This window comes from Osmia lignaria, chromosome 13 (assembly GCF_051020975.1).
Source record: "Osmia lignaria lignaria isolate PbOS001 chromosome 13, iyOsmLign1, whole genome shotgun sequence".
Lineage (NCBI taxonomy): Eukaryota > Metazoa > Arthropoda > Insecta > Hymenoptera > Megachilidae > Osmia > Osmia lignaria.
In genome coordinates, this window is record NC_135044.1 from 3,827,477 (window position 1) to 3,852,415 (window position 24,939).

The 24,939-nt window shown below is 43.6% G+C and overlaps 2 long non-coding RNA genes across 5 annotated transcripts in view; one reads left to right on the forward strand and one right to left on the reverse strand.

The window, feature by feature from the left end:
* The window catches only part of LOC143305240 (uncharacterized), a 62,781-nt gene extending 60,533 nt beyond the window's left edge, over window positions 1-2,248 (reverse strand). Inside the window, exon 1 of one of the 2 annotated variants that reach the window (XR_013063253.1) lies at window positions 316-2,245. This is a non-coding gene — a long non-coding RNA (uncharacterized LOC143305240). Of the gene's footprint in view, window positions 1-315 lie in introns of both variants that reach the window. The other variant, XR_013063252.1, reaches the window with a different exon arrangement.
* LOC117601889 (uncharacterized) lies at window positions 1,764-24,380 on the forward strand. Of its 3 annotated transcripts, none has more exons than XR_013063251.1 (3): window positions 1,764-1,880; window positions 12,093-16,191; window positions 18,508-24,380. It is a non-coding gene; the product is annotated as an uncharacterized LOC117601889 (long non-coding RNA). The 3 variants fall into 3 exon arrangements; XR_013063250.1 differs by lacking the exon at window positions 12,093-16,191 and having other exon boundaries at window positions 1,779-1,880; window positions 18,508-18,665; window positions 18,723-24,380; XR_004580825.2 differs by lacking the exon at window positions 12,093-16,191 and having other exon boundaries at window positions 1,781-1,880; window positions 18,508-18,979; window positions 19,091-24,380.
* The last annotated feature ends 559 nt before the right edge of the window (window positions 24,381-24,939 follow it).

Consider the following 24,939-nt stretch of genomic DNA (forward strand, 5'->3'; position numbering starts at 1 on the left):
AAATAACGCCATTGCGATCTTAAGCCTGCATTTCTATTATCGACTCTTTGAAATTATCGTGATAAGAAGCACCATGATATTATGAAAATAAGATTAAAATATTAATTGCTAATTTTTTGACCGTTATTGTAATAAGAAAGAGTGGCAATAATATCCAAAGGAAATTTTAAACGTCAGTTTGTTTACTATTATAAAGCAATCGTGGTTAAGTGAAAGCTTATCTTAAAGTAAGTATCGCAATGTAAAATAATAATAATCGCAATTATTTTTGTTGCATATTAATAATAATAAATAAAATATAGTGCAAAAACTTACCGAGATCAGGAATGGAGCTAGTAGGTTCCTCGTGATGCCCCTTGCCCTCGTTGGACGCTCTGACGCGAGGGGGTGGTGGCGGCGGTGGCGGTCTCATGCTCGATGTTGAACTGACTACAACGGTAGCTGACGGTGGTTGATTTGGTCCTCCGTTTCTATGATTTCCTCGCATTTGCGTCTGCGGTGGCATCAGAACCGTGTCACCACGGTGCCCCTGGGGAGGCCTGGGGCACCAGCCATGTAGTACCCTGATCGCACTCCTTACTTCCGCCTGGAGTTCGGCGGCTCTGTCCCTAGCCGTATGAGCCACGTTTAATGCGTTTCACCCGCGGCCGCGGGTCACGGGAATTCACTTGAAAATCTCTCGAGAACCCGCGATACAGTCGGCTTCATTCACGAAACACGCGTGCACATCGACGGAACGGACGTCGGATATACAATAATCGCTTACGAAAGAGAAAACACAGCCGAAGGTATAAAGATAATATTCAGGCACAATGTTTAATCCAGTCACTGATTGTTGGCTCACTGGTTTCAACGCTACGTTTCACCGTATCTCCGCGCGAATGCCGAATGTCACGGTCAATGTCTTGCGGCGGCGTGACACCTGCAGCGGAAACCCTCGCGGCGACACTACGAACTAATCACTCACTTTACGCGCGCCACGCGTTTCGAGCTCGTCGCTCACTATCAACAGTCACCACGCTCTGCATCGAAACCGTGATCACCGACGCGACGATGTAAACTACGAGCGAAACCGGAATCGAACCGAAGAAGAACGACGCGACGAGCACGAACATAAACGAGTCACTGTCCGCTTTTGTTTCCTTTTCACCGAGCCGTTCGAGCGATGTAGATTGTTTTGAAAATTCTCAATAGTACGACACGTGTTGACACCACCGGTGAAACCTTGAACTCGCGAACGTCCGTTATGAAAACCGAAACACGAACGAGTCTATCGAAAGACACGGAAAACCACTCACGCAAGTTCTAGTGTAAAAAACACATTAAAGCCATGAATCACAACAGTCGATCGGAATACTTTCATACGTAAAACTCGTCGATAGATGTCACGCACTCGTTGCTCCAGAATCTCGAGACGCTAGACGACACGTGCGATACACAATATCAATAGCCTTCAATGGAATGTCGAAGAGTCACTGATTCTTCAATTCACAAATCGTTCTTGTCACACGACGCGACGCAAGGATGCGTACGGAGGAATGCACGTAAGGCCGGTCCGCGTGGACGAGTGTTTCTTAGCAGTTCACCGAAAACAACAGTCCTCGGAATACGAGTAGTCCCTCGCGAGCCACTGCCGACCTTTCCCTCTCTCCCACCACCCACGCAGCGTCCTCCTCCCTTCTGCTTTCTCGCTCCCGCCCTCGTGCCAGAGTAACTCTCTTCCCCTCTCTTCCGGCACTCTCGTTTTTCTTCTCCCTCTTTCTCACCCTTGATACGTGATGAAGACGGAGACAGTGAACGATCCACCTCCACGGTTGATCGCGGTTTATCGTCGCGAAGGCCTCCAAGAGCGTCAACCCCTGCTCGAGTTTCGTCACGAGGTATGTAAATCAAAGCCAATACGTCTCCATCTTTACTCGCGTGACTGCTTGACTAACGCTTCGATAACTCACTTCGATACTCGTCTCGATCTTCCTATTTCCCTCAAGTCTATCGACAATCGATTTGATCGATCACGTGGTCAACTCTAATACGAGTGGTCATCGTAAGAGCGCGCCCTCTATGCTCCGCTTTCGAAAGATACACTTTCCGCGGTGAAAATCGCGCGGAACAGCGGCGTAACGCGTTACTCACGGTCGTACGGGGAAAAAAGTCGGTGGTTGTAGCGCAGACGGCAATCAGCCGACGACGACGAGAACCGTCATCGACGCCGGCGAAAGTGAGAGTGCGGCCGGCCGCGATGGATTCAGCGGTGCATAAGCGCTCTCATTTCTCTTTTCCTCTATCTAGATATCTCCCTCGCTTCTGATATCTCTCTCTTTTCCTCTTGGTATTATCTTTGTTTCGCTCCCTCCCTCTGTCTATCTCATTCAGTCTCCCTATTTCGTTCTCTATCTAACCCCTACGGGTAGCCTACAGCCTGTGGCGAGCGCTCACCGTTTCAACCTATAGCGTTCGACGTTCCAGCGCGCTATCCGCGCGCACCGACAGCGCACGTATATAAAGCGACTGCTTCGTGATACGACTCCACACTATGCCAGGCAACACGATCTCCCAATGCGCACACACAACCGCGCCGTTCTCTATCTTCTTCCTTTCTATCTCGTCTACGTGTCCGTATTCCTTTTTGATTTTGTCTAGTGCCCTCTCTTGTTCTACTCTCTTTTCTTTCTCTTCCTTCCCTTCGATGCTGATAACACGCTATTATTTGTCGCCGTTGCTTTTCAAAAAATTATTATTTTTATTTTTTTCTTCCATTCGCTTTAGTTTCTCTTTCTCCTCATCTCGATCAATTGTTATTATTATTAATTTTTCTGTCATTCGCCTTTCTTTCATGGCCCTGTTAGGGAAGGATGATGAAATGTCTACGCGTGTATAACTCACATGCTTGCGAACGGAAGCAGATGAGAGGCCAGACCTTCCGTTACACCTATTCTCTTGAGTTTCATTCGCGCGCATGTGCATACAAGGGCGAAACACAGGGTGCATGCGCAACACTATGCGTTTCGAATGGTTATGAGCGCGAACAACAGCAAGTGTGTATTATCGTGTTTGGTTAAGGAATGAACGCTGCGATAAGTGCAGTAAAGCAAACAGCCTAGATGCCAGCTCTTAGATTCTTAAGCTTAAAGATGCACGAAGTAGCGGATGCGATAGGAGCGTAAAATGTGTGATATAGTAAGTATCTCCTACGACAAGTGCAAACGTAGCTGTGCTAGTGAAATAAAAAGGGGGTCGTAAAAGGGAAATCGAGGGAAACTAGCCGCGCCACCCACATGGTTGACCTAGGCTGGTGTGCGTGGCTGGTACGTGCTGCGTCCTAAATAGGATATAGGAATGGTGCAACTAATATCCGAATTGACTTTGAAAATTCTCCCTCACAATGCCAACATTAGGGGATTTTATCTCACCCCTTTGTCTTGACGCAAAAGAAACGTCCTCCTGGCGCTCGAAATCATTCTAGCCATCGGTTCATAAAAAATAGTCATTTTTCTTAAGTGGGTGGGTTTCGTGATATTGAAAGAAATATTTCTGTCTTCATTTCAACGGGGCATGAGCAGGGCCGTGCACGGAGTAGAGACAAACCTGAGACAAACGACCAGCCGATAGGCAGGGGTGGTTGAGTGCGCAACCGCGGCCGCTATCACATGGCCTTGTCCTTGAATGAGGCTCGTGAACCCGAGTGCCGCTTTTATCGATCAGCCCCCGCATCCCGCTTCGACGCACTCGCTATAACTATCCATCTATCTCGGTGCAATGGCGTACCTAGCCAAGAGTACTCCCGGATCAGCGAGACTCTTTGACGAGGCCTCTTTGAAATGGTCCCTCGCGCCAGACACTTCCACTCCCCCGATTCACCGACCATTCTATTCAATCTCCATTGTACGTTTCTCACGAAGACGAAACACTTTTTGTTTTCATCATCTTTCATTCTTGACACTAACTCGAAGAAGCTAGATTTAATGAAAAGGATAGGTTTATTTCAATCCAAAACACCATTGTTTTAGTTTAGTAGATACGAGTTACGATTGACCGAACTCTGCCGTTGGAGGGTTAATCCCTTTCACTTGACATTAACTGGTATACATACTGTGTACCGACAAGTTTCCCTGGGCTACATAGAAATTCCCAGACGCGATGAAATTAATTTCTCTATTGTACAATAATCAATTCCAACTGGTTTCATAAATCAACTGATCCATTATAAGTGGTTTCGGGCAAGTTATAATAAACAAAGAATTAAAGAGTCCTTCTATTTTGAATCCATGAGAACATCTGTACAATTTGAAGAGGTCCATTCGAGGCTAGACGAATAGAAGCCACGTACGTCTGGTCTTGACATCAATTCCAGGGAGGGATCCCCTCCGATCGTGTCGAGACGCGGAAGAATGGATTATAATAAGTATAATAGCGTGGACATTAAACCCTTCTGAATTTCGTCCAAGGATCCCCTTAGACTGAACTAAGCGGGCGTTGTAGGTCGTCTAGCGAAGGTCAAGGTCTCCCTTATAGAGGATCCCAGGCTGACACTCGTCCTTCTACCGTTCTCGGTGCACGTCGACTCTGTCTCTCCTGAAATATCGAATTTTCTAGCTTAATAGAATAATGCACGGCCAAGGGATACGGGTCGTTGAGTTTCGTCACTGTCCTCAGTCTTTCTGTTAGGATAATCTTAGAAGAGAACGTATTTTAACGTTATGGCTAGACCCTCAAGAACCTGGTGGTTTCGTCAGGAAACACTTCTATAGAAGCTATTTCCTGCAAAGATCTTGAAAACTGCAAATCTATGCAGACACTCGAGGTTTCCACCAGGAGGGAGGCATTATGCGCCCCATTCCGTGGCCATTCTCCCAGGGGGTAATCTTATAAATGGCCGTGAGTCTCGCGACCCAACGTATTACGTGTGCCGAGGTCGTAGTTGTTTAGATCTAGATGAACCTGAATCATCAAACCGGTCTGAATGTGGCTTGCTGCAGTCCGTGCTGTGGCTCAACGCAACGCTCGTTGTATTAGGTTAGGGACAAGAAGCGTGTTGTATCACGCATGGGTTAGAATAGAGATAGAGAGAGAAGGGTGAAGCCAGTGATCCGAGTTAGTACAGGGTCGACGGAGAGCGAAGAAACTGAACGGAAATAGAGATATGCGATATAGCGGGATGGAAAAAGAGGAAAAGCTTTGAACGTAGATAGAGGGGCGAAGGAACGGAGGGAACGATAGATAACGATAAAGAAACTGAGGGAAACGATGAGATAAATATGACATGAGTGAAAATAGCAGTCGGTGAAAATGAGAGAGATATCGGAAAGATTCATCTAATCGTCGGTTGAAGACAAAGGGGGGTTCTGTAAAGGAACTATATGTAGATTTCAATTGAGGGAGGGAAAATATAGATGAAATTCACCTCGTTGAAAGGACGCAAAACGTTCGAGACAAAGAGGAACATTTGGTTGAGACAGCAAGGTCGGGTTTGCGCTCGAAGGAGGTCCTCGAATGGTTCGTTTATTTACAGAATACATACTTCTGTGTGCCTCCTCCTTTTCAACCAATATAGTTTGTCTTTTCGACGTACTTGTCTCGCTATCTTAATAGAATTCCAACCTCATCCCTGAAGCTTTAGCCTTTTACCCTCCAAATCTATCGGTTTATTTGAGTATACCAAAATTCCTTCCAGCATGTTTAACGAACACAATGGTATTGCTACGTAAAACTTTCAAATTAATCATTTGTGTCGAGAAACTAACATTAGCTTCAACTTGTCCTTTCAATTTCACTCCTAAACTGACCATCTCTTCAGGATCGGTAGTATGTCTTTATAGTGCACTTTCACTATACCATTTTGAAATTGATCTTAAATCAAAAATATGTGAATCTATAATTAATCGAAACTACATTTTGTTCAGCTATCCAGCGTACTTGGATCCCACTCTGTATCCCTGAGACTAAGGTCGGGTTACAGGCGAGGGTTACACCCAATTCCTCTCGAATCAGGGCAAATTAACGCCAGCCACGTTGTGTAATTGTCCCGAAAGCATCGAGGCCAAGGAAAGGCGTAAGGAGAGACGGGAGACTGGTTCAAGTTCACGTTGCTTCGGGGGCTGTAGCTGAGGCTCAATGTCACGGGAGAAAGCCTTCCTTGTCCGTGGTCTCGTTTCCGACATAGTGTTCGGCTACTCGATACCGTGCATACTAGGTTCACTCGGTCAGAATGCCGCAACAGGCTAACCGAAAATTCACCACACCCTGGGCCTCGGCGATTAAGTTAGTTCCGATAATAATTGATACTCAAATCATTCCAAATCATCGTAAACAACGTTTACAAAACGGCGGAACTTTCACTGGTATCGCGAAGGAAAGTGAAAATGAGGCAAGGGAATACCGATGGTTCGTCGAACCTAGCTGGGTCAGCCGTGTCGTTGTTCTCCACTTTCGTTGTCCGCGAGCGTCGATCGCCCAACGAAAGCGAGTCTCCCCGCGACGAGAGTTTTAGAAACCGGATCGCGATCACCGGGGGTTCTGAAAACCTTGCCGTAAGATACAAGACCGAGCGTGAGAGAGTAGTCGAAGAAAGCGAAACTCTGCGGAGAACAACGACCCAACTTTCCTCGCTATCACCCAACTCGAGGTGAAATCGGTGGAACCTGTCCCTCGTGCGAAGAGCAAGTGTTTTTCGTAACGCTAACATTAGTGTTTTTATACTTGGAATATTTATTATTATAAATGATTCTACGAACGATCGACTTCTATTACCCCTGGTCCGAGAGGATAGAAAATCGAGACCGATGACTCTGGCCGCAGCAATGACCGAAATCTAGGTCGGCCAACACTTTCTCCTGCCGTAGAAACGGAGAGTGAATTCTTCTGTATCTCCTTAACCTTGAACCTTTAGTGGAAAGTGCAAGTGGATCGGTTGGCATCGGACCGAAACGAGGCGATAGGCTCGGTGGAAGTAAAGGAAAGGGTATACGGTCCGAAGAGTCCCAAAGTAAAACGGTTTTTGGTCGTGTTCGACGAAAGTGAAACGGCCTTCGAGGAGAACGAGGTTTCAACGTGTACACGGACGCCACTGAACTAGTGACCTTCATACGAGAACCGGTCTTTGTTCGCGGTCCTCGAAGACACCGACCTGATCTACCCTCGCCACGCTAGCCTCCTTTCTTAGACCGCTCCATTTGCATATTCCGACGCTCGATCTTCGGATTTTGCCAGCTTCCTGGACCAATTTCGGGCCCCGTTTTATTGCCTCCATGACACAGCTAATCGTGGCTGACGCCAACCTGGCCGCGCGTTTTTTTCCTGTCCCCCGATGAATCGGCCGATTCTGGATCACCTGCTGACTCATGCGAATATCTGGTATGCAATTTATGATGTAATTACTAATAGATACTAATTAGCGTAAATTTATATTATACTGCTTTATCAGTTTATTTCTTATGAAATTTAATCTTCTTTTCTTTTTTAATCGTATATTTTGTGAAGAATACAAATATGTTTCTCAATGCGAATTTAAATAGATAAGCTACTTTTCAATAAGCTTACGGTCCAAAGTTTCGAGCATGACGAAATTTTTAATTTACGCCTTACAAGATATTATGTGGAAGGCATAATTTTTGGGGTCTTGGAGGGTATTAAGGTAGATTAAGTCCTTGATAGATTAAAATTTTATTTTCGAAAATAACTCTGCTGTAATACGATACGGAATTTACATTTGAATTTTCATTAAGCAAATGAATTTTATTTCTTATAAATCGTACTCGACGTTCATATAAGTTGTTTTAGATAAATTGAACTATCGAATAATTGAAAATAGGAGCCTTAAAAGAGTCCTGTTTTTATACATATCTGTATGATTTAATGCTCGCCGAATTAGTTCGTCTTTTTTCGTAAATACTGGTTTTAAATATCGATAAGCTCTTATCATTTTGTGTTACTGTTACGAATAACAGAACGATATCGATCATCGATTGGTTTCACTTTAAACCGACCGTACTCGTTGCATCAAAGTTAATAACATATGTTTCGTTGATGTAACGTTAGAAGAGCGTAAATATTTTTCTTCCCATTACGCATCAATGATAAAAATAAAAATGTTCCAACTGAATCGCGAAAGGAATATTTTATTTTCGGTTTCAATTTCAAAGCAGTAAAAACGCCGGATAACAAATTATCGTGCAAATTATTTGCACGCCGTCGGTGCAAAAATTCTGGCACGGATATGCGTCAGTACCCGAATCTTATCGAGTGCAAAGTTTTCGTCGTTACAAAATATGAAAGAAAAAGAGACGAGCAAGATCGAGAGGGAGAAAGAGGAAGATAAAAAATCTGAGAATTGCGTGCCGCTTATCAGTACGGTTATTGACGGGAATCAAGGGCGAAAATTTCAGACGAACAAAGTTGAACGCAAACAAGCCATGACCTGTCTCAAAGAAACGTGATTTCTCCGTTTCGTGACTCGGAATTCCGTTCCAGAGGGTCGCGTGTTACGCGACTAATCAATCTGACAGCTTTCACTGTTCGTGGCAAGAAAGTTGCAAGCAGGATCCATGAAAAGTGCTTAGTCTGCCGCGATTAATCTCTCATTAACATATAACTGTTTCGAACGCTTTCGCAACAGTCTGATTAGCGACCGTGATATCGACCCGCGAAATGTTTCTCACTTTTTCGATCGCGATTTCTTTTTCTTCGAGGAAAAATAAACATGAATTTATTAGCAATTTAACGGAGTCATTTTCGGATGAAGGAACAATCATTAACATTTTGATGGGCATCAAATTATAATACAGACTGTTTTCCATTAGATTTTCACTCCTATCATTGTTCAATGCGATCACAGTTCATTTATTTCATTTTTCTTTTTTTAGCATTTATATTTACACTCGCTCAACTAATAACGACCTCTTATCGCTTACTCTTTTTAGATCTATAGTAAACAGTGAAACTGTTATTCGTGCGTTTATCTTACAGCACCGGTTCAACGAATTCTAAATACGATTTAATCGATAGATTAACTCATTTTTTTTGTTTCATTTAATTTTTAACTTATTCAGTGAAACTTTGAGAGACGTTAATGATATTTAATCAGAATTCGGTACAGAATGTTTGTATAAATAATTTATAAGTCAAGTCCAAGGTTACAGACACTGGTTCAATCTTTATCAATATTTTCCCAATCAGCATAATACCAGTAATATCACGAGTTCTCGTCTGTAGCCAATGATGGACAATCGTTTTATCAATTTCGAACGAAAATTCAATTCGAACCCAATGTCGTATCAAATAGAACTTGACGGTAATATTATCACGTTAATCGTCTCAGCGAAAGTATTAAAAATAAGATATCCAATTGCTTACTCTAGAAATAACGGCTGCAAATTAACAGATCGTATGCTTAATAATTATCTTATTAATAATTATGTTATTAACACATCGATATGCAGGTCACTGTAAAAATAAGATTTACTGGAATTAATGGACGCTGGATGAAGGGTACGAGGTTAAGGAGTCAAAAACGTTTTCGTGATAGGAGAGATGCATTCACGTCAGTAGATACGATATCTGAATCAGAGACCGTCCTCTAATCGACCGTGCTCTGTCTCAATGTTAACACAAATTATCACAGGTGATACCAGCCGGCTTACAAAGTCGTCTGTGCTTCGTGATAATTTCGTAACCGTGGTGTGCTTCTATTTACTCGTTTTCTCGTCTCGAGTCTGTTCAATTATCCTGAATCACTGCTCGCGCGTCCTGTATCCTTGTATCCTCTACGACATAATCTGTCCGAGTAATCAAGGTATTCGGATAATTCAAGTATGATCATCATCAGGGTCATTTCATTCGCCGATAGACATGTGCCAATTAATTTCTCTGATTTCTCGACTAACAGGTGTCGACGTTGGATATTTTTATTCGTCTTCCAATTACGATATCGGTGTCGATTCACCTTATCAGTAACGTTGAATATCGATGGAATCCGAATAGGATGATCGATATCTTGGTAAGGATAAAATGAAATCGCATTATTCGCGTGGGTTGCGAAGAAGAAAGGTAACTACAACGTCCTACGTGATTTTCTCCTTTCTTACCCGATGAATAACGTTTGTATTGCGTCGTGAATAGATATTCTTGGGTCACATATTCGATCACCGATTCTCGGAAACGTCGATCTTCACAATCTTAGTTAAAAGAAACGAGCGAATAAAATAAACAGTGCAATTTGTTTGCAGAAAACACCAGACGCGTCTCAAGGCTTATTTTGGACGACGGTTTTGTTTTTGGAAGAAATAAAAATTCGGGACCACGCCGATGACGCTCGATGACGTTCACAGACGACTATTTTTGGATTCCTGACCTACCTTATGTTCGCGACGTGTTTTGATGATTCGTGGTTCGAGCCGTTTGTCGAGCTTTTCGAAATCGCCGCGAATCACGAGTGTACACGGTTCTTTTGGTGTGAAACAATTTCGCAAATTCGTGTTAACTTCTCAAAATTAACTGAAAAGTGATTATTAGTAATAATTAAGAATCGGTTATTGCCAATGACAAAATTTAAGTGCGTCAGCAGCGATATTAAAACATTTCAAATCGTCAATTAAATTACCCCCCCTTCTTGGAACAGTCCACTTGAAACGCAGTTTGGTAAATTTACACGCGATGAGAAGCGGAGGGCCGACAATAAAAAAGATTTTACCAAGCAGAACGTCACATGTTGCAACACCAATGCACCGTGCACCCTTGCAATTCACCTTCGTGTCGCGTTCGAGCATAATATCACCCCTTATACTTCCATTCTACGAACTCCATTTTTAAAAGCTATCGCTCTTGCAAATATCGCAGCATGCAATTTGTCGCCCATTATGCACTTATCCCTTCTCGACGATGTATCACGGTCTTAATCGCATGCCTGCCGAATTTTCCAAGAAAATATGATGAGAGTGTAGGATGTCGTTTATCACAGTGAAAAAATAGGATGATCACCACCTACGTCACTATAAAGTACCCTCTGGTTCAAACAGAATACTCGAACAAATCGATAAATACCCGATTAAACTACCGAAATACTTTCAACCTCCCAACTGAAACAACAATTTCATTTAAGTGAGCGCTATTTCAAACGAATTAAGTAGCTTCATTGGTGCCATCTGAAATTTTTAAAATTATTGGAGTTATTGAATCTCTGAAGATAAAACATATTTCTATCAAAGTCCCACCTATAAAAATAACTATTCGCATAAACATCCAGAAACTACTGCTGTTCGATAATATTGAGCTAATAGTTTTGTTCTCGCAGCAATAATAATTTTGATCGTTCAAAGGTACATGAAAATGTTGAGGAACGACATATTCTCGGAATCGGTAGTTTCCCTCTCCCAAAGCTCTGCCCACACACCAGACGATACTGCGCCGTCACTGAGAACCTACAGTCTAGCCTTGACTGGCGCGTAGGGGTTGCTATGGCGATCACCAGCCACCCACCGCCGACAAACTACCCCTCTGTCGTCCCGACGACGGCGGTCTACGACCAACAGAGTGTGACCCCGACCTTTCAGGTGGATGACCTCCACTGCATCGTAGATGCGCGCGCACGCGACGTCCCTCACCTAGACCGTCACCCCCCCACGCTCAGGGGGATGCAGCAGCGCGGTGGAGAGGGTCAAAACGGACCGTGGCTTGTCATTACTTGAGACTGAAGATCGTCTGGCTGGTTACAGTGAACTTTTGAGGGGCGGACGTTCGAGGGGTTGTATTTTGATTGCATTGTCGGGGGTGCTTCTTTTTTTCCATCCCCTTCGAATCGAGGGACGTCTTCGAACCTCTGATTCGATTAACCGAGGGATCATTATCGACACCACTTTGCGTCACTGCTTATTAAAAACCGAACTTATTAATTTCCCTTAATTTTCATCGATACGAACCCCGCATCCCCTGTACAATGATTCATATAAATTAAGATTACATGCAAATATTTTATCTTATGTTATAAATGACAAATTGTCCGAATTGTTTAAATTATTGCTATTGATTTATTATTGGAAAAGTCATAGAATTTGTCTTGTTCGAGAATCTCGACCAAAATCAGAGATTCGTTAATATTCCAGAGAGAACCCGGGAGAAACTCGAGGAATTTCCGGGCGCACCTGCGTCAGAGGAGGGAATCGACAGGTGTGGAAAAAGTTTATTCTCTCGCTGGGTTTCGCTGACCCAGTCACAGCGAACACCGACGCTGCATCTACGCCTATGCGCCAGACGCCGACAAGGGGTTGCTCGCCCCTTCCTGTCTGCACGCTCACATGGAAACGTGGTCGAGGCTTCTGCACGAACGTGCTCACCGACTGTTCGACCCTGCCTTCCCTATTTTCTCTCTTCCTACCGGCTCGATTTTCGCGCAAGCCAAAGAAGAATACTTAAAACGCTGCAGTCGGGCATCTTTTCAACCGCCCCTCAAACACACCCTCCTCGTCTCGGGGACATTATTCACTGCACCGCGAACATCGCGTATTTAAAACGGGCCTGCTTTCCAATTTGCATCCCATGCTTTCCTTTCACCTCCTTCGATCCACACATACCGATTATTATTAGACCCGTGTCGTATGTTAGTTTCCATTTCTTTCTTTTTTTTTTTTAATATATTATTTATATGGATGCTTTATTAAAATAATCAGTATTGTTTATATTTTCAGACGATGAGTTTCAATGAAACCTGTCACTGAGTTAAATGAAATCTTAGTATCCGATGGAAGAAGTCCGTGAAAAAGAAAAGGGTGAATCGAGGGTTTTCATCCCTGAAGATACACATTACACGGGATCGTTAGCAGTCTCCTTACGTCGGTTGGCATTCGTGGAAATGGACTGGACAGAAGGAAACGCGTAGACACGGGGAGAGAAAATGACGGGGATATCAATGCAGTTTTAGTAGCAGAAGTGGCTACGCGAGACGGATTAATTGCGCACTTCATCCTCGCCGAGAAAAACCCCATGGCATCCCCTGCCGCCTCTGAACCTTCGCGTTGATTGCCACGCAACTCGTTAAAAGTACTGCTGCCTCGATTCTCTAATTAGCAAGTAATTGGATTCGTTACCCGGTAAGCGGTATGAAACGGCTCCTTCCAGGAAGTATGATTGTCGCGAACTTGTTGTTTCTATTTATTATTCTTTTTTTTTTAAATTCTAAAGGTTAACTTTCCTCCCGTTTGAACTTTAGAGATCAGAATTTCTAAGGAAATAAGGATTCATCGAGTTTCCTTTGCTTTGGAATTCTACGAATTTTATTTATTTCAATTAATTAAAGTCAATTCACTGCTGCAAAATACAGAGAAAATAATAATAACACGAAATTCTTAACGTCTTAAAACTTCTCGCAATTCGATCTATCGTGTTGCACGATCAGAAATTAATTCATAAAACGCCTCTGCTCACGTGCACCCCTCGCCATGTTTTACATCGAGCGTTCGCCATCGCGAAACCAATTCCTTTTTTCTCTCGCAGTTTTTCGTATCGCCTTTATATCGACGTAACCGTAAACAGAGTGAAATATGACATGGAATAAACCGAGGATGGAATAACATCGACGAACTTGACGTTTATCGTGACGATGCGAAGACGCACTGAAAAAAGTGCGAGGGATCTGAGCGCAATTAGACACGTTAGGAAACATTTCAGTCTGGCCAATGCCCCTGAAGCTTAATGACCCCGTGACTGTGCACAAGCAACGGGCCAAAGGCCCCTCCTATCGCGTGCACATACACTTTGCATGGTTATCGCGCGAATAATTATATACCCCTTTGCCACCGCGGATCCGTCTAATCGAATCTACACCCGAACTGACGGTGAAAAATTTCACGAAACTCGTTGGTTATCTCGGAAACCGACGTTGGTAAACCTGATTCTCGATATTTTGCATAAAATTTAAGATTTATTCATTTTATGGATGATTATTTTTAGAACTCGAGTTGTTATGTTTAAAATTGTAAGAAATTAAATCTGTTAGAATTCGAACGTTTAGATGCAAAATAATAGTTATCTGGAAATATAGAAAATGTCTGGAGAATAAAATGAGAGGTATCTCGCGAAGGTTGCATTCTTCGCAGTACTTTTTTCGGCGCATCTGAAAACAATGCCGTCACCCACGCAGTCTACAGGCACTATTCGTTATTGCTTCGTCCCTTTTCACAACTACATCGTCGTCGATTCACGGTCACAGTTTGCACCGAACAACGATCCGTCTAGACAGACAACCCTCCATGGACGAACCTTCCACCTTGTCTTTCTCCTCTTCTTTTCTTCTAGCTTAGCTTCTCTACTTCGATCTATACATATTCACGACTCTACGAGACTTGAACGATAAAACGCGGTCGCCAAATTATTTTGCAAATCAATTTAAACTGAGATTGTTTCTTCGAAAGTTTGATTTTACATCGTCGACAGATTCGATAGCAAACAGAAGGAAAAATTTATGAATTTCCTTGAAAAACAGGGTGAATCATTGCGAGGGGATGCGTAGTCAAAGATTAAATTCAATCGTTTACCCCCGTTCGAGGGAGAATCGAGCGGAATGTAACGGTGATTTTGAAGCCGGCGCATAATTACGATTAATTAAAAATAGCTTTGGTATGCCGACGTTCAACCCTCGTGAAGAACGTGCATCGATCGTGGAGGGTCGTCGTCCGCTGTGTTGCAACGTATCCTATGCAGACAGGATGCATCCTCCTTTCATGCCCGTTCATGCAAAGGACACTCTCATCGTGTATGCAGTTTCGAAGGCTCTACTCGAACTGTCAGATTTCTCGTAGCGCCTTTGTTCAAAGCTGAAGCGAATCGACGATGATTGCCGAGGCTGATTCTTTGCAATTCTCAGGTGAAGAGTTTATTGGAAACAATTTTTAATCAATTTCAAAATTAATTCAATGCCTTTTTTTAAATTAGTTCCTGATCACCGATGACATAATTGATATGAAGTTCACCTGAGTTTGTTTATTAGGTGTTTGATCGTTTTAGAATGGAAGAGTATGTTTCTGACGGTACATTCACAGTATTAAAGACGTCGTAACGCCATAGCAAAATCCCATTTACGCAAAGCCACTCGTCGTAACGGAATTCGGACTTGCAAGGGTGGAAAAGCGAGGGTTCGTCCTCGACTGCCATTGAAATATAGTAATCTGACATGGTATGGCTACGTGGAAAATCGTGCCAACAACTGCCTTTGAGACGCTCTTTTTACGAGTATCCCTAGATAAACCTTCCTTTTTCGGTAAATGTCTTTGGACCTTCGAGTATCGTTTAAGAAATTTCATTTTTATGGTAATTATTGAATCACCGTCGCTAGACGTTCTTAAAAAAACAATCTGGCAAATCAGAGTCCTTTTCCTTTTCAAAAGAGACTGTATTATTTACGGTAAAATACTGACGGTTATTTTATTATTGTTTAAATAAATTTAAAAAAAAAACGAAGCCAGCTTTCGAGAGGGATAAGAAACGACCCCATTTTGGAAGATTTCCAAAGGACGTCTAGACTCTAGACGGCGAGGATGTTCTTTCGACCTTCGCCTCTCCACTTCGATCGAGAAAAACCGTCGTAATACGACATTGCAAAAATAATCGTATGACAGGAACTGGGAGAGAAAAAGAATCGACGCAAAATAATCGAAGGGAGAAAGTTTTTTCCTATAGTAAATATAGATGAAACAGGTGTAATTCGTTTTGACGACATCAATTAACGCGATTTGCGCAAATAAGTAGAAAACAGGGGAAATATCCTAAGGGATAACGCGTCAAATAATAATTGCGAGCATTCTGAAAATAATATCGTATTACTTACGTGTTCGTTAACGTTTTATTTCATTCATGTGAAAATAAACTCGTTACTTCTTTCTTCTGTTTCATTGAAAAAATTTAATGAACTCCCATGATGAATGGGAAGAAAAATATAATTCACATTTGATATTTGGTAAAGGAGAAAAAGGAACCGATCACGGTGGTACCTGCATCAGAGGATCTCGATTACGGAAACTGTAACTGGTTTCACTGGTTCGAAGGGCGACGGAGGAAACGGGGTGCAACGGGAGACGTTCGCTGGGTCGCCCGGACACGGGGGTTGGAATTCTGCAGACAGGATGGCGGCACTGGGGCGAACTTTCGCTCTCTCCTGCTGTACAACTACCACTATGCCACTGCCACGCCCCATGACGCAACTGCAACCAGGTGGAGAACTTTGTTACCCCATGACAAGGATCTGTCCTCCTTTTAAATGGCCGGCCATTTAATTCTATGATAGCGCTGACGGTGCTTTTAACCCTTTTGATAAACATCATTATTACTCATACGTTCATGAAGATAAGATAGGTGAAAATGAAGGGCATGCCTGGTTCTTTAGTATTCATAATTTTAATTGAACCTACGGTGTATTAGCCGTAGTTATTCATTCGACGCACGATTCGAAGTCGTTGACTTCAGAATGATACCTTGGTTCGAAAATGGGTCGATGTTGGATAAAAAAATATTCCATCGCTTCCCGGTGTTAAATAAACGTGTAAATAAGTTTAATTAAAAATTTAAGCTCTAGTACTTTCGGACTTGTGCAGCAACTTAATAAATAGAGGATGTTTGAGAACTGGCTCCGAGTCCGTAGGATTTTTTAATAGGTCTTTCAGGTTGGCAACCGCCCTGTCTGCGAGCTCGTTCCTCCTTTTTGCTCGTGCGAAAGGGGAGCGACGAGGAGAAGGCCAGGTTGACGAAGCGAGAGGAAAGTTTGCCCCAGTACGTTGCACCTTTTCTCTCTCTTTCGTCGTTCGCCAGGCTGTTTCTCTTTCTCGTTCTACAACGCCGGCGGAACCCCTACCATAGGGGTGTCCCTGCAGGCGTCACAGGCCGCCAACCCTCTCCGACATCCCGGTACTCCCGTATTCCTGTTTCACCACCCCCGAGTCCGCTGCACCGCCGCCGAATCAATACCGGCAGACATCCTAACTCACTGGAGGTCAATGCCTCGTTCCCGCGAACGGCGTCGACCTCAACCTCCTACCTTTCCCTAGCGTACAACCTCCTCTTCTAGAGAACCCTGAAGCCAGACGAGATGCCACTCCATCTCTATCGCCCTTGCTTCATTCCCTTCCTTCCTTACCTTCTTTCACCGCGCTCTATTTTTACCTTTATTTCGTAGCTAACGTCGCGCAGACCCTATTTTTGTTTCTACGCTCCTTTACTCCGATCGGCTTCCTTCGACATCCTAAGGGAAACTAGGAAAACGTCGCTGTTTAATCTCCTGTTGGGGAAACTACTCTGGTTGCACCCTTAGGCGGTTTCTTTTTATATACGACGTGTATAGGTACTTTCTCTTAGATTCTGTCATTTGTATCTAGGTCTGGGATATTGTCCGTAATATTTCAAATTTCTTCCGTAAATTCGATTCACGAAAATGTGTTAGTAGGAAGGAAACAGGAAGTGGTTCATCGTGCAGAGTGTAGATTCTGTTCCACTCTGTTGTATGATCTGTTTTTTGAAAAAGAGTAATATCACATGTTTGGTTCTTCCAGATTCCATTTCCTTCCTTTCGTTTCTGTAATTGAATTCTGCGACTTCTGTTGCTGTTTCACCCCCTGTCTCTTTTGTAACCTCCGCGACAACTCCTTCCCTTCTGTTCATCTCGAGGGGTTGAGAAGTTTGCTTGGCTCCTTGGCTTCGAAAACGATTTTCGTGTGGCTAGGAATACGATTATGGGGTGATTCGAAATGGAACACGACTTTCACTACGTCCGCTCGAGTACTCGCCTTTTCGATGAGCAGTCAACGAATCTTTTTAAAATTTCAATGGGAATAAAAATATCTTCACCGTGAATATAAAATTCATCTTTCGGCGAACCAGTTGTGGTTGTTCATGAAATTCGCAGAGGAAAAGAATGTAAAATAGCAAACGGGAGAAAATGCAAAAGGAGGAGGTACCCTCTGGCTATGCCAGTGGGAACCGTTTCGTGGGATGCAATGGCGCGTCCAAGAGACAAAGACATTGACATTCAAAAGAGAGAGCCTCCTTTCTGGTAGCTCTTCACATCAGACGAACATTAAATCCCTCCTCCCTCGTCCCGTGTTCGATGCTTGTGTTACGTAGTCGCGATCCGCTTCGAACTTGTGCAAGAACACGTTTCGGAATGCGCCTGCGCCCTGCTCAACCCTCTTCGACTTCACCCCTTTTGCCCCGGTCATTTGCATCTTTTTGCAATTCCTCGAAAGCACGCCAGCAATTCTTGATGGGAGCTTCGCTCGTTGTTCTGGCTTTAAATCGTAGCCAACCGGCAAATCTGCCATTGTAATTTCGATTCAACCTTCTTGGATCATTTCTTCGATTTTTCTCTACCGTTGAACCTCGTGCAAAAGATAGAAATACATCAACCGTTAATTTCATTGATGATTGTCGATTCATTTTAAAATAATTTTTAATCCTATATCCTCTCCATCAACCACCATATACCAATTATTAATACAGAGGGTGTAATATCTCCCGTTTGTTAATTTTTTTTTTTAGAGCAAACAATTTGATCATGTGAAGAATTCTGAACAGCATCTCGTTCAACTGCAATCAGCTAAACGAAAGAAAAAGAAGGGGAGGGAAGCTTTCCAAGTGAACGAGACGTGCAAAAAGTGTGTCGTCCCAGGGATGCGGCCGAAAGGCGAAAGGATAAGGTATTTGCACTAGACCTAGAGAAAAACAGTGTTCCATGAGGGTGTGCATAAAATTAGACGGTGCATTCAACTCTGCTGAGACGATGCCAAGATGCAAGCCCAAAGATTCGCGTCTACTTGTTTCTTCTGGATACTGCATCACGTTGCAGCGGCAGCCAGGATGGCACCAATGCCCCCGTTCCAAACTACTCTCTAAAACGCCCTCTACGTGGCTACCCATAACAAATTGCCTTCCAACTGCACGATACGTGATACGCTTACCCTTACGGACAATCCAAGGCAAAAGACCAGCAGAATTTCATTTCTTGCTCTATGTAAGTACTTTTGGCTGATGAACGCGTTCAATGTTGCAGTGGAAATGCACAAATGTACAGTCGAACATGTTTAATGTTTACCATGTAAATGTATTTGCAATTGTATCACAGCAAAGTTATATGTACATACACAGCAGACGAGGGTAATGAAGACAAAGCATCACTGATATCGACTACTTACCGAAGATAATAATGCAAGCATTTATTTAGTTTGTTTCCGATAATGAATATCTTGAACAATGTACGCTATTAAAAGTGATGGATAAATATATTCAGTTGAATGGATTCATTATCGCGTGTCATTAATACTGAATTGATTGAACATTTTATGACACCGATGCTAAATGGCTAAATGTAGTGCTAATAAAAGGCATCACTTAATTTTGATATGAAATTTCTGTAATAGAATTCTCCTAAACATCGTCATAAACTTGTAGACGAAAAAGATTAAATATTCAACACGAAAACTCAAGATCATCCTCCCACGTAGGAGACTAAAAACAGAAACTCAAAAAAGTCTCATTGATCCTGGTTCTTTAATTATTTTTAACGAAGCCAGGCGTTCTGGATCCTCGTTAAATCGCTGTTTGAAAAGAGACGAGTCGGCCAGGACTCGTCCTAGCCAGGGTGAGTAGACAAAAAGAGAGGGGGCAAGAAAGTCATTCGTCCCTTCCTTTTTCAGCCCCCTTCTGACACGCTCGAATACGCTAACGAGTGTTCTATTTTTCAAGAGCACTATGTTTACCGCTGTCGGTGTCTGCTGTCGCTCATCCTCATCCCCATCTACTATGTGCATTCTGTCCCTTCGAGCGCGTCAGACGAGCCCAACGTATGATGCCGTCGTCGCCGACGACGACGACAACGACGACCAAGGGAATGGGGCAGACAGGCATTGCACTTTCCCTCACCCTGGCCTAGCCACCCTCGCTACTTTGCCCTCCGACTTTCATATCCTCTGTCGCAACCCCTCCGACGACCATCCTTGCGTCGGGGTCGATCGTGGCGCAGTGGTAGACAACCTGTGTCGCATTAAGAAAGTCAAGTTCAACGTTTGTACCCTGAAATCCTGGCTGATGGAAGAAACGACCTAAATGAATCACTATGAAAATTCAAGCGTCGCTCAAATATGACTTACATAGCACCTTCAACTGACTAATATTCGTTTACAGAAGTCATGAAGAAACGAAGAAAGAAGAACGCAATGCCCTCGTACGATTTCGTAACAACGAATCAGCGAGAGCGCAGAAAAAGAGGAGACAAGGGTGGCGCGAGACGAAAGTTGCAGGCCGCATGGCTGACATCACGGCTTCCCAACGTTGTCGTAGTTAGATCTAGGCGAAAGTGGTGCGAGTTAACGCGTCCTCCTCCAGGGTGACTGTCCAGGAATAGCTCAGGACATGGCAGCCGGGTGGTGACTGTGGGATGTTCATCAGTTCAAGGTTAGGAGCGCGGGCCCGGCCGTCGCCACCGCATGCTAGCGTCAGCGTCCGCGGACCGAAATACATCCCTCCGTTGATGTATAAATACATAGTTGGTCGTAGCTGTTGGTCCAAGAAGAAGGGAGAAGAGAGAACCGCCGATGCATCCCGGTAACCTTGCTTTAAGCACCGGGTCGACGTGCTGATTTAAATAATTGCGCTGGACAGGCATGCCAAAGAAAGTCTGTACCTCACGATCTGCTTTGATGATAATTTCAATGAAAATACTTATTTCCCGCCGAAATAATAGTACCGGTAAATATCACCATCGTCGATATTTAATCGTTCATTTTGTCCGGTATAAATAAAATGGCGCGATAAAATGTGCACAGCTAATCAACGCAGATGGAATTATTACACGGTTTCAGAAGAAAGGCATCGAGTTACTGAACCGCCACAATAACATTCTATCACTCCAGATTGACTCGGGTTGAGATAACAAGCCGCAAATACTCGCGACGAGCGAGATGATCGACCACAAACATGGGTCAAAAACGAACGTTCAAGCATCGCGCGGTGTTCAATGACAACGGACCAATATCTTTTTCTTTCGATCGGGAATTTTTATAGAATCAATTTACCGTTTCTTTCTAGACTTTGCCTCTCGATAAGCTCGCGCACAATAGATGCGTTGACCTTTACGATGGATACACCCTGTCGCATGTCGATGACACTGTGTTCTATAAAGATACCACGAAGAGGTAGGGCCTTTTAGCCTTTGTCTCATTCTCGTCGGGCAGACGTTGAACCCGATCGTCGAGTACAACACACTTTGAACTATGCATATGAAGTAAATTAGCTGCGGCATCGCGAGATCCTTTGATCGCGGTAAAAAGGACCCCTTGTTTCGAGATTCTGTAGCTTATTCTCTAACGACGGAACCTCGTTACGCGATTCCACTGATCGTGACTTTTAACGAGACATATGATCCCAGTAAAAAGGCATATGGCACGTGAAAAGTTTATTTAAAAAAAATAAAAGAAATCGGTAGGAATAAGTTATTTTGCAAAACGATGCACTTTCACTTGAATTAAATCTCTAAACAATTAGAAATCGCAATTACCGTTTTTGCGTATTTCGAAAGTGAATTGCATCGAAGAAAAAAAGAACGGTAAAAAGAAAAAGAATGATTTACATAAGTCTATTTCTACTTTCAATGCAAATACACTCAACTACGAATGACAAATTGAATAACACATGACACAAAGAAAATGCATATTAAATTTCTATCATATTGTCTCTCTCTATTCGTACAAAGAAATAATGTTGAATCGTTTTCATAACCCGACCACTCGTAATAACAATGAAAGCGAATCGTTCGAAAGATTTTAGAAACGCGTTGATTACCGTATTCGTAACGATAGCTATGCAACAATGTGCTCGTTGAAACCGTTCCCGGTGCATCCTGCCTGGTCAATTACCACGATAGCACCATTGTTCTCGGTGTCATCTGACCAGTGTGTGTGTCTGTTTTTCACTGTATCAGTTTCTGTCACGATAGCTCGTTTAGTTGAAAAAAAAAAAAAATAAAAATTATATCTCCGTACAGTGGCATTGGTTACAATGAACTCGCCACTCGCACAATAACCTCGAATGAAATGGCAGACAGGCCTTGAAGATCTAAAGAAGTAGTGCAACAAATAATGAGATTGACAAGAACAACAGGATGATAATTCCGCGGGAATTAACGCGAGAATACTCGATTCTTACTTCGTATGCAACTTCATGGCCACGGTGGTCATCTTCCAGGATAGGCTGACAATCGTTTCGTTTGTAACTTGAAGTAAAAATTTTGATTGGATAATTTTAATGCGTCGATTGCTTCGGCGGGTATTTACAAATTAAAATTAATATAGAACTCGGCGCGCAACACAAATTCTTCCAAGCGTTATTGAACAACGACACCGGCAACGTCTCTGCGCCCTGAACTCTTCAAAAGCTTCGACGCGTCTGGAAATATGTTGCCGAAGAAATGTAAAAGAAAATTTTAATTTGTTATTAGCGATTAAGAATTTCGTAAGCTTTTTTGTACAGGCACCGTTTCGACCACGATCGAGCCCCTCGCAACTCGCCAAGGTGCGATGCACCTACGTGCAGCCGGGTCAAGGTCGTATCCCTCGTGCGCCCCGCTCGGCTGAGTCATTTGTGCAGAATCGTGCATGCTGAAACGCGCGCGAGCGCAAAGTGCATCGAACCCGATGACCGTTGCAGCTGCGGCTCGAGCTAGCCTCGTGCATCCTCGGCTAACTTCGGCTGCATTCCGCGTGCATCAACCCGGGAGACCGCCCTCGAGAGAAGCGCCGAGTGCAATGCCCAATGCCGCGCGAACACGCGCCACCACTTCGCGAACAGCTGCATCGAAGCAGAGGCTGACGAACGAACGAACAGAACATGGACGAGCTCGATTATGCGAATTTTGATTATTGTTTTCTTCTTTTTCGAAAGGGACATGTACGAATGAGTTGAAGAACTCAATAATTTGCTTTTACGTATTAGTTTTATTTTGACCCAATTGCACAGGACACCCCGTGTATAACTCCTTCCCTATTAAGATATTTTAGTAATTGATAAATATTTTTCAAATGGATTGTTAATGTTCCATCTACCAATTACAAAACAATTTCTTCCATCCCATTTCCAGGATCGGAATGCAGGATCAAGAATGTACTCTCTTATATGACGCACGCGTCAATACGTTTGAAAAGGATGCTCCCGCGTGTTTTTCTCCCTGTCGATGTCCTTCGGCTTTCGAATTCTTGAGACTTCGATGAAATGGCAAAAAGACGATGCCGAAGCTATGCCAGGCTTCCAAGGATGGCCTACGTGCGGGATTCGGCGTAAACATTTCGGCAAAGCCATGATATCCCACCATTGAACAAACAAAATGTCTAACAATTAGAGCAATATTCGAGAGATTCTGGTTTCTAAATTCAATTATCTTTCACTCTGGAATACTTCTAGTCAAAATCAACCCCAATTTCTCTTCGTTTCCGGCACCCTTCGGTACTTCTCCCTAAGGGTACTAAATGTAGGATATTGCTTAGGTTTGAAAAGGACCGACGCATCATGCAGAGTGAACGCTCTCGACACGCCTAGTTCGCTAACTCGTCTTCTCACTCATTCGCACGTTTTCTCGCCCCTTCCTGTTAATAACAGCCACCGAATATGGTCACTTCGATATTCTGGAATATCTAAACAAGATTAGGAACATTACAGCAGAACTTAGAGATTAGAAGTATAAGTGGACATTTTTATCCCAGGTTTAAAGTGACGCCTCCATCTTGCTTCTCTTTCCATCATCCGCCAACTGAATCTTCCTTCTTTCTCCCACCCTTTTCGCCGTTCCGTTGAATTATTTAACAAAACGTTCGCAAATCTTGGCAACTCTTTCGTAACCTTCCATTCTTGCTGAATTTCCTCTCTGGTTCCCGTTTCTATGGATTCCTCTTCCTCGTTCTTTTCCGGCGTGCCCTATTGCGGCCTCGCGAGTCGCATCCTTAGTTCGCATGCGTGCGCGCGAATGCAACGCGTAGTCCGTGCGCATGCGTGACCGGTTCCTCGTCTCGTTGGGCCTAGTTCCGAGTGAAACGACCGGGAGTGGACGTTGCATATGCGCGAAACGGGTGCAGCTCGTTCGAAGAGGGAGAACAGAAGGGTCGTGAGGGGGGTGAGAAGTGCATGGGGCACCGCACGAGGCTCGAACAACGCGTTTCGCATCGCCATAGAGTTCAGTGTCCCGAGCCAAGGCCGTAGGGGCACCGCCCCACTGAACCAATTGTGCCACTTTTATGCTCCTCGACTCATTTTCGCCGAGTTTTACCACTCGCCGACCATCAATCTCTCGGCGTGCGCCCTGTTCGCCCTCCTGTTTCAGTTAGGAAATCCTGGACGCGTTTTAGAACGGCTTTGATGTTGTTGATTTTGGCTGGAGTTCTCGGGGTATTTATGGAATGACTCGATCACCGTAATCTTTATGGAAATTTCAGAAGATTTTGGAAGGTGGAAAGCTGCGATAATTTCTAAAAATTCGCATAAACCAGAAATTTCATTGGCTACCGATCTGTCGATCGATCATTTCGATTTCTTCCGAAGAAAGCCTCTTGGAAAGTTATTTTCAACTGAATGGCTATCGCTTAATTAGAGTTAACTTTATAAATAATTCAAATTGGAAATCAAACGCCGCCGTAACTGAAAATGGGCGCGATAACCGGTGTGAATAAACGAGTCAACGAGCGTGAAGAAAAAAAAAGTGGTTAATTGAAAATAATAAGCGCAACGGTGAAAGCAAGTCAAATGTACTCGGGATTCCAGGCATTCAGTTTAGGAAATGGACGACGCTGGTTGAAGGGCACTGAGCCACGGTGACTCACCGATAGCTATACGACGAATTCGCTGGATCAATGTCAACGAATTCCACGTATCGACCGTTATTTGCTCACCGAAACATCCGGCCTTCTTTCGAAGCTGAAGTATAAGAGACTG